Source organism: Triticum aestivum, chromosome 7D (genome assembly GCF_018294505.1).
Source record: "Triticum aestivum cultivar Chinese Spring chromosome 7D, IWGSC CS RefSeq v2.1, whole genome shotgun sequence".
Taxonomy (NCBI): Eukaryota; Viridiplantae; Streptophyta; class Magnoliopsida; order Poales; family Poaceae; genus Triticum; species Triticum aestivum.
In genome coordinates, this window is record NC_057814.1 from 436,169,872 (window position 1) to 436,180,960 (window position 11,089).

An 11,089-nucleotide genomic window follows, 5' to 3' on the forward strand; every position below is an offset into this window, starting at 1 on the left:
CAAAAGACAACCGGAGCAAATTTTGTGGGTCAGTGTTGAAGATGCCCTTACTAGGAACCGGAAAACACAAGGAGCGTGTAAACTAAGTAATTGTGGAGAAATGAGATGAACATGGTCCTCGAGTTTCTTCTTCTTTGTTGCATCCGAGGCCATAACAGAAAGTCATTTGTGTGTCCTCGAGTCACAGTTTGAAGGTCCTCCACTTTATTTCTTCAGGGCGTGTTTGGTTGTGTCCATCATCCTTTGACACTTTGCATATTTCTCTCAGTTGGCTCTGGTTGAGCAAATGTAGACAAAAAAATCATATGCACATATTGTGGTTGCCTGCATACCCCCAACCTGGTGGCGAAGAAACGCAAGTCCCGTTGTTTGGTTGCTGGCTTGTTTAGGCAGAAACGTAAGTCAGGTTGTTTGGTTAGATGCAATGCATGTTGTCTGATAACCTCCTTCAGGAGTTCTGAGCTTACCAGCACACTCGCAAGTAGGACATAGATAGCAGCGAGTTCAACATAGTGGCACATAATTCAACATAGTCTTAAACAAACCGTTCAACACTAAAATGAAGCAAACCACACAAGAGTGAACTTTCTAGACATCCATGGCAAAGGCCACATCGTGCTTCTTGCACATCGTCACCACCTTGGCGTCGTCTTTGTTGAAGACGATCAACTTGAAGGTGCTGGGAGTCAGCAACTTGAAAGTGACAAGGTACCCAATCTTGATTTGGTGAACAGTGGCGAAGGGGGACCAACCTTGGTCAAGGGTGACTGTCCCGTTGATCACCAGGACCGTCACCCTCCAGGTGCAACCGATGTTGGTCTTGAGCTTGAATTCCTAAGGGGCGGCGGGGAAGTGCTTGGTGAAGTCCAGTGGCATCAGTAGACACTCCAGATTCGGTGCAAGGATGACCTTGAAAAGGTGGGTTGGCTCAGCCTCCTCATGGAGATGGTCGAAGTTGCTTGCCGACTTGGGGGTGTTGGCGTGCTCCACCACCTCCTTGCCCTTCTCTTCGGTCGACACTACATGCTTGCTCCTGGAGTTCTCCTAGTGCGCATTGTCGATCTGCATTATGAACAACATGAATGAAGGTCAATGAAGGGACAAATGCAACACACCATAACTGCTTGTCAGCATTCATTAGTCCCACCCACCTAGTCCAAAGCCCCTAATTATCCACCACTGCACTTCACTACTTCTCTTTGTCTCTCTGCCTTCTATCCTCTTCCATGGCTCTGTCTCACCACCTATCCATCACCATGAACCCCATCCCTGTTGGAAATATGCCCTAGAGGCAATAATAAATTGGTTATTATTATATTTCCTTGTTCACGATAATCGTTTATTATCCATGCTAGAATTGTATTGATAGGAAACTCAGATACATGTGTGGATACATAGACAACACCATGTCCCTAGTAAGCCTCTAGTTGACTAGCTCGTTGATCAAAAGATGGTTACGGTTTCCTGACCATGGACATTGGATGTCGTTGATAACGGGATCACATCATTAGGATGAATGATGTGATGGACGAGACCCAATCCTAAGCCTAGCACAAGATCGTGTAGTTCGTTTGCTCAGAGCTTTTCTAATGTCAAGTATCAGTTCCTTAGACCATGAGATTGTGCAACTCCCGGATACCGTATGAATGCTTTGGGTGTACCAACGTCACAACGTAACTGGGTGGCTATAAAGGTGCACTACAGGTATCTCCGAAAGTGTCTGTTGGGTTGGCACGAATCGAGACTGGGATTTGTCACTCCGTGTAAACGGAGAGGTATCTCTGGGCCCACTCGGTAGGACATCATCATAATGTGCACAATGTGACCAAGGAGTTGATCACGGGATGATGTGAGTTACGGAACGAGTAAAGAGACTTGCCGGTAACGAGATTGAACAAGGTATAGGGATACCGACGATCGAATCTCGGGCAAGTAACATATCGATAGACAAAGGGAATTGAATACGGGATTGATTGAATCCCCGACATCGTGGTTCATCCGATGAGATCATCGTGGAACATGTGGGAGCCAACATGGGTATCCAGATCCCGCTGTTGGTTATTGACCGGAGAACGTCTCGGTCATGTCTGCATGGTTCCCGAACCCGTAGGGTCTACACACTTAAGGTTCAATGACGCTAGGGTTATAGGGAAAAGATATACGTGGTTACCGAATGTTGTTCGGAGTCCCGGATGAGATCCCGGACGTCACGAGGAGTCCCGGAATGGTCCGGAGGTAAAGATTTATATATGGGAAGTCCTGTTTTGGTCACCGGAAAAGTTTCGGGTGATATCGGTAATGTACCGGGACCACCGGGAGGGTCCCGGGGGTCCACCAAGTGGGGCCACCAGCCCCAGGAGGCTGCATGGGCCAAGTGTGGGAGGGGACCAGCCCCAGGTGGGCTGGTGCGCCCCCCACCAAGGCCCAAGGCACATGGGAGAGTGGGAGGGGGCAAACCCTAGGACCAGATGGGCCTTAAGGCCCACCCTAGTGGCGCCCCCCCCCCTCTCCTCCCCTTGGCCGCCCCCCTAGATGGGATCTAGGGCTGGCCGCCAGCCCTTGGGGTGGAAACCCTAGAGGGGGCGCAGCCCCCCCCCTATATATAGTTGAGGTTTGGGGCTGCCCAAGACATGAGAACGTCTCTCTTTCGGCGCAGCCCTACCCCTCTCCCTCCTCCTCCTCTCCCGCGGTGCTTGGCGAAGCCCTGCGGGATTGCCACGCTCCTCCATCACCACCACGCCATCGTGCTGCTACTGGATGGAGTCTTCCCCAACCTCTCCCTCTCTCCTTGCTGGATCAAGGCGTGGGAGACGTCACCGGGCTGCACGTGTGTTGAACGCGGAGGCACCGTTCTTGGGTGCTCAGATCGGAATCAACCGCGATCTGAATCGCTACGAGTACGACTCCCTCATCCGCATTCTTGCAACGCTTCCGCATCGCGATCTACAATGGTATGTAGATGCACTCCCCTTCCCCTCGTTGCTAGATTACTCCATAGATTGATCTTGGTGATGCGTAGAAAATTTTGAATTTCTGCTACGTTCCCCAACAGTGGCATCATGAGCTAGGTCTATGCGTAGTTTCTATGCACGAGTAGAACACAAAGTAGTTGTGGGCGTCGATTTTGTCAATTTACTTGCCGTTACTAGTCTTATCTTAATTCGGCGGCATCGTGGGATGAAGCGGCCCGGACCGACCTTACACGTACACTTACGTGAGACAGGTTCCACCGACTGACATGCACTAGTTGCATAAGGTGGCTAGCGGGTGTCTGTACTCTCCCACTTTAGTCGGATTGGATTCGATGAAAAGGGTCCTTATGAAGGGTAAATAGAAATTGGCATATCACGTTGTGGCTTTTGCGTAGGTAAGAAACGTTCTTGCTAGAATCCCATAGCAGCCACGTAAAACATGCAACAACAATTAGAGGATGTCTAACTTGTTTTTGCAGGGTATGCTATGTGATGTGATATGGCCAAAAGGATGTGATGAATTATATATATATGATTTATGAGATTGATCATGTTCTTGTAATAGGAATCACGACTTGCATGTCGATGAGTATGACAACCGGCAGGAGCCATAGGAGTTGTCTTAATTTATTGTATGACCTGCGTGTCAATGAAAACGCCATGTAATTACTTTACTTTATTGCTAACTGTTAGCCATAGTAGTAGAAGTAATAGTTGGCGAGACAAGTTCATAAAGACACGATGATGGCGATCATGATGATGGAGATCATGGTGTCATGCCGGTGACGAAGGTGATCATGCCGCGCCTCGAAGATGGAGATCAAAGGCGCAAGATGATATTGGCCATATCACGTCACTTTATGATTTGCATGTGATGTTTGTCATGTTTACATCTTATTTGCTTAGAACGACGGTAGCATAAATAAGATGATCCCTCACTAAAATTTCAAGAGACGTATTCCCCCTAACTGTGCACCGTTGCAAAGGTTCGTTGTTTCGAAGCACCACGTGATGATCGGGTGTGATAGATTCTAACGTTCGAATACAACGGGTGTTGACGAGCCTAGCATGTACAGACATGGCCTCGGAACACATGCAAAACACTTAGGTTGACTTGACGAGCCTAGCATGTACAGACATGGCCTCGGAACACAAGAGATCGAAAGGTCGAACATGAGTCGTATAGTAGATGCGATCAACATGGAGATGTTCACCGATGATGACTAGTCCGTCTCACGTGATGATCGGACATGGCCTAGTTTGACTCGGATCATGTATCACTTAGATGACTAGAGCGTTGTCTATCTGAGTGGGAGTTCATTAAATAATCAGATGAACTTAATTATCATGAACATAGTCAAAAGGTCTTTGCAAATTATGTCATAGCTTACGCTTTAGTTCTACTGTTTAAGATATGTTCCTAGAGAAAATTTAGTTGAAAGTTGATAGTAGCAATTATGCGGACTGGGTCCATGAACTGAGGATTGTCCTCATTGCTGCACAGAAGGCTTATGTCCTTAATGCACCGCTCGGTGTGCTGAACCTCAGCGTCGTCTGTAGATGTTGCGGAACATCTGACATACACGTTTTTGATGACTACGTGATAGTTCAGTGCGTAATGCTAACGGTTTAGAATTGTGGCACCAAAGACGTTTTGAAACGTCGCAGAACATATGAGATGTTCCGAAGACTGAAATTGGGATTTCAGACTAATGCCCACGTCAGGAGGTATGAGACCTCTGACAAGTTTCTTAAGCCTGCAGACTAAGGGAGAAGAGCTCAATCGTTGCGCATGTGCTCAGATTGTCTGAGTGCCACAATCGCTTGAATCGAGTGGGAGTTAATCTTCCAGATGAGATAGTGATGGTCCTCCATAGTCACTGCCACCAACCTATTATAGCTTCGTGATGAACTATAACATATCAGGGATAGACATGATGATCCTTGAGCAACTCGCGATGTTTGACACCGCGAAAGTAGAAATCAAGAAGGAGCATCAATCGTTGATGGTTAGTAAAACCACTAGTTTCTAGAAGGGAAAGGGCAAAAGGGATACTTCATGAAACGGCAAATCATTTGCTGCTCTAGTGAAGAATCCCAAGGTTGAACCCAAACCCGAGACTAAGTGCTTCTGTAATGAGGGGAACAGTCACTGAAGCAGAACTACCCTAGATACTTGGTAGATGAGAAGGCAGGCAAGGTCGACAGAAGTATATTGGATATACATTATATGAATGTGTACTTTACTAGTACTCCTAGCAGCACCAGGGTATTAGATACCGGTTCGGTTGCTAAGTGTTAGTAACTCGAAATAAAAGCTGCGGAATAAATGGAGACTAGCTAAAGGTGAGATGACGATGTGTGTTGGAAGTGTTTCCAAGGTTGATGTGATCAAGCATCGCATGCTCCCTCTACCATCGAGATTGGTGTTTGCGTTGAGCATAAACATGATTGGATTATGTTTATCGCAATACGGTTATTCATTTAAGGAGAATAATGGTTACTCTGTTTATTTGAATAATACCTTCAATGGTCTTGCACCTAAAATGAATCTCGATCGCAGTGATACACATGTTCGTGCCAAAAGATATAAAATAGTAATGATAGTACCACATACTTGTGGCACTGCCATTTGAGTCATATTGGTATAGAACGCATGAAGAAGCTCCATGTAGATGGATCTTTGGACTCAGTCGTTTTTGAAAAGATTGAGACATGCGAACCATGTCTATTGGTATATATGCATGAAGAAACTCCATGCTAATGGATCGTTTGGACTCACTTGATTTTGAATCACTTGAGACATGCAAATCATACCACATGGGCAAGATGACTGAAAGGCCTCGTTTTCAGTAAGATGGAACAAGAGAGCAACTTATTGGAAGTAATACATTTTGATGTATGCAGTCCAATGAGTGCTGAGGCATGCAGTGGATATCGTTATGTTCTTACTTCACAGATGATTTGAGTAGATGCTGAGTGTATTTACTTGATGAAACACAAGTCTGAATTATTGAAAGGTTCAAGTAATTTCAGAGTGAAGTTGAAGATCGTCGTGACAAGAGGATAAAATGTCTGTGATATGATCATAGAGATGAGTATCTGAGTTACGAGTTTGGCACACAATTAAGACATTGTGGAAAGTGTTTCACAATTAATACCGCCTGGAACACCACAGTGTGATGGTGTGTCCGAACATCATAACTGCACCCTATTGGATATGGTGCATACCATGATGTCTCTTATCGAATTACCACTATCGTTTATGGGTTAGGCATTAGAGACAACCGCATTCACTTTAAATAGGGCACCATGCAATTTCGTTGAGACGACACCGTTTAGAGAAACCTAAGTTGTCGTTTCTTAAAAGTTTGGGGCTGCGACGCTTATGTGAAAAAGTTTCAGGCTGATAAGCTCGAACCCAAAGCGGATAAATGCATCTTCATAAGAATACCCAAAATAGTTGGGTATACCTCCTATTTCAGATCTGGAAGCAAAAATATTTGCTTCTAGAAACGGGTCCTTTCTCGAGGAAAAGTTTCTCTCGAAAGAATTGAGTGGGAGGATGGTGGAGACTTGATGAGGTTATTGAACCATAACTTCAACTAGTGTGTAGCAAGGCACAGGAAGTTGTTCCTGTGGCACCTACACCAACTGAAGTGGAAGCTTATGATAGTGATCATGAAACTTCAGATCAAGTCACTACCAAACCTCGTAGGACGACGAGGATGCGTACTACTTAGGAGTGGTACGTGATCCTGTCTTGGAAGTCATGTTGCTAGACAACAATGAACCTACGAGCTATGGAGAAGTGACGGTGGGCCCGGATTCCGACGAATGGCTCGAGGCCATGAAATTCGAGATAGAATCCATGTATCAGAACAAAGCATGGACTTTGGTGAACTTGCCCGATGATCGGCAAGCCATTGAGATAAATGGATCTTTAAGAAGAAGACGGACGTGGACGGTAATGTTACCGTCTATGAAGCTCGACTTGTGGCAAAGAGTATTTTCACAAGTGCAAGGAGTTGACTACGATGAGATTTTCTCATCCGTAGCGATGCTTAAGTCCGTCGGAATCATGTTAGCATTAGCTGCATTTATGAAATCTGGCAGATGGATGTCAAAAACAAGTTTCCTTACCAGTTTTCGTAAGGAAAGGTTGTATGTGATACAATCAAAAAGGTTTTGTCGATCCTAAGAATGCTAAAAGATATGCTAGCTCCAGCGATCCTTCCATGGACTAGAGCAAGCATCTCGGAGTCAGAATATACGCTTTGATGGAGTGATCAAAGTTTTTGGGTTTATACAAAGTTTGTTAGAAACTTGTTTTTCCAATAAAGTGAGTGGGAGCGCTACAACATTTCTGATAAGTATATGTGAATGACATATTGTTGATCCGAAATGATGTAGAATTTCTGAAAAGCATAAAGGGTTGTTTGAAAGGAGTTTTTCAAAGGATGACCTGGATAAAGCTGCTTACATATTGGGCATCAAGATCCATAGAGATAGATCAAGACGCCCGATGATACTTTCAAAGAACGCACATCTTGACATGATTTTGAAAGAGTTCAAAATAGATCAGCAAAGAAGGAGTTCTTGGCTGTGTTACAAGGTGTGAGTATTGAGTAAGACTCAAGACCTGACCACAGCAGAAGAGAGAGAAAGGACGAAGGTCGTCCCCTATGCTTTAGACGTAGGCTCTATAGTATGCTATGCTGTGTACCGCACATGAAGTGTGCCTTGCCATGAGTTGGTCAAGGGGTACAATAGTGATCCGGGAATGGATCACATGACAGCGGTCGAACTTATCCTTAGTATCTAGTGGACTAAGGAATTTTCTCGATTATGGAGGTGAAAAGGAGTTCGTCGTAAAGAGTTATGTCGATGCGAACTTTGACACTAATCCGGATGACTCTCAGTAGTAAACCGGATTCGTATAGTAGAGCAGATACTTGAAATGGCTCCAAGTAGCGCGTGGTAGAATCCACAAGATGACATAGATATTCGTAAAGCACACACGGATCTGAAAGGTTCAGACCCGTTGACTAAATAACCTCTCTCACAAGCATAACATGATCAAACCAGAACTCATTGAGTGTTAATCACATAGAGATGTGAACTGGATTGTTGACTCTAGTAAACTCTTTGGATGTTGGTCACATGGTGATGTGACCTATGAATGTTAATCACATGGTGATGTGGACTAGATTATTGACTCTAGTGCAAGTGGGAGACTGTTGGAAATACGCCCTAGAGGCAATAATAAATTGGTTATTATTATATTTCCTTGTTCACGATAATCGTTTATTATCCATGCTATAATTGTATTGATAGGAAACTCAGATACATGTGTGGATACATAGACAACACCATGTCCCTAGTAAGCCTCTAGTTGACTAGCTCGTTGATCAAAAGATGGTTACGGTTTCCTGACCATGGACATTGGATGTCGTTGATAACGGGATCACATCATTAGGAGAATGATGTGATGGACGAGACCCAATCCTAAGCCTAGCACAAGATCGTGTAGTTCGTTTGCTCAGAGCTTTTCTAATGTCAAGTATCAGTTCCTTAGACCATGAGATTGTGCAACTCCCGGATACCGTATGAATGCTTTGGGTGTACCAAACGTCACAACGTAACTGGGTGGCTATAAAGGTGCACTACAGGTATCTCCGAAAGTGTCTGTTGGGTTGGCACAAATCGAGACTGGGATTTGTCACTCCGTGTAAACGGAGAGGTATCTCTGGGCCCACTCGGTAGGACATCATCATAATGTGCACAATGTGACCAAGGAGTTGATCACGGGATGATGTGAGTTACGGAACGAGTAAAGAGACTTGCCGGTAACGAGATTGAACAAGGTATAGGGATACCGACGATCGAATCTCGGGCAAGTAACATATCGATAGACAAAGGGAATTGAATACGGGATTGATTGAATCCCCGACATCGTGGTTCATCCGATGAGATCATCGTGGAACATGTGGGAGCCAACATGGGTATCTAGATCCCGCTGTTGGTTATTGACCGGACAACGTCTCGGTCATGTCTGCATGGTTCCCGAACCCGTAGGGTCTACACACTTAAGGTTCAATGACGCTAGGGTTATAGGGAAAAGATATACGTGGTTACCGAATGTTGTTCGGAGTCCCGGATGAGATCCCGGATGTCACGAGGAGTTCCGGAATGGTCCGGAGGTAAAGATTTATATATGGGAAGTCTTGTTTTGGTCACCGGAAAAGTTTCGGGTGATATCGGTAATGTACCGGGACCACCGGGAGGGTCCCGGGGGTCCACCAAGTGGGGCCACCAGCCCCAGGAGGCTGCATGGGCCAAGTGTGGGAGGGGACCAGCCCTAGGTGGGCTGGTGCGCCCCCCACCAAGGCCCAAGGCGCATGGGAGAGTGGGAGGGGGCAAACCCTAGGTCCAGATGGGCCTTAAGGCCCACCCTAGTGGCGCCCCCCCCCCTCTCCTCCCCTTGGCCGCCCCCCTAGATGGGATCTAGGGCTGGCCGCCAGCCCTTGGGGTGGAAATCCTAGAGGGGGCGCAGCCCCCCCCCCTATATATAGTTGAGGTTTGGGGCTGCCCAAGACATGAGAACGTCTCTCTTTTGGCACAGCCCTACCCCTCTCCCTCCTCCTCCTCTCCCGCGGTGCTTGGCGAAGCCCTGCGGGATTGCCACACTCCTCCATCACCACCACGCCGTCGTGCTACTACTGGATGGAGTCTTCCCCAACCTCTCCCTCTCTCCTTGCTGGATCAAGGCATGGGAGACGTCACCGGGCTGCACGTGTGTTGAACGCGGAGGCACCGTTCTTCGGTGCTCAGATTGGAATCAACCGCGATCTGAATCGCTACGAGTACGACTCCCTCATCCGCGTTCTTGCAACGCTTCCGCATTGCGATCTACAATGGTATGTAGATGCACTCCCCTTCCCCTCGTTGCTAGATTACTCCATAGATTGATCTTGGTGATGCGTAGAAAATTTTGAATTTCTGCTACGTTCCCCAACAATCCCCAACCCCTTCCCCAACGACATTGGACATAGGTCTTTCTTCCTTAGCTACTCGCTCGGTGACCGCACCAAGTTCGCCAAGACCATGGAGGTGAGCTCTCAGTTCACCAGCATTGAGGACATGCATAAAAAGGCAGACGATGTGGTGTTGAAGCCGATGAAGGGGGAGTTGAAGACGATAATACCTAACCCAGTCAATGGCACTATGCTAGTGGACATACTGCGTTGGGAAATGGATCAGGCCGAGTCCGACGATCCTGGTCAAAGAGCCAGATGGACCAAGGACAGGCTTGTCGGGCCTCCTCATGCCCAAGCGACCGTCAGGTGGCGCCGAAGCACGAGCACGAAGTGGTGGAGCTGGTGATCAGGGCGCCGGCTAGGCAACCGTACAATGCTAATCGTTCTCGACCACGCCGATGATTAGGAGATGATGGATGATGCGGTCGAGCTGGAGGTGGACGACGACAAGGCTAAGGGTCCCCACTGCTCCAAGCGACCCCAGGGTCGCTGCGGCTAGTATGTATTGGTGTATGTACGCTCGATTTACCCCCATCCCCCAACCCTAGCTCCCTTGTATTCAATCCTCGATGAACCCTAAAATTCATTTGTACCGCCTAAATCCACATGTAGTGCTTAATCCCTTTTCAAACCCCACGTTCAATCCAATCCCTAACTCACGAATCGAATCGAATGAAAAAATCAAAAGAAAGGACAAAAGGCTTACCGCCATTGTCGAACACCTGCCAGTGAGGTGGTGAAGCCGGTGATCGACATCAGTGCTCGCCTTACAATTCTTCGCTCCGCTACTTATCGTCATCGGTGTGAGAGTGGGGAGAGAGTGGTGAGGGTAATTATGCCGGCGCTTCGGGAAACAATGCCACGTCTCGAGCCTTGCCCCCGCCTACCACGTGCCTTGAGTTGCATCGCTCGGCCCTGGCTGTGAACAAATGGCCAATTCAGCCGTTCCTCCTAAGCCAGGCCTAAAAGTGCGTTAAGGTGTGCGCGGGCCAACATTTTGAGGCAATCTAGGCAAACAAACAGGACATTTTTCGTGCCACGCGGGTTTGATTAGCCTATATGCAGCGTATCAAACAC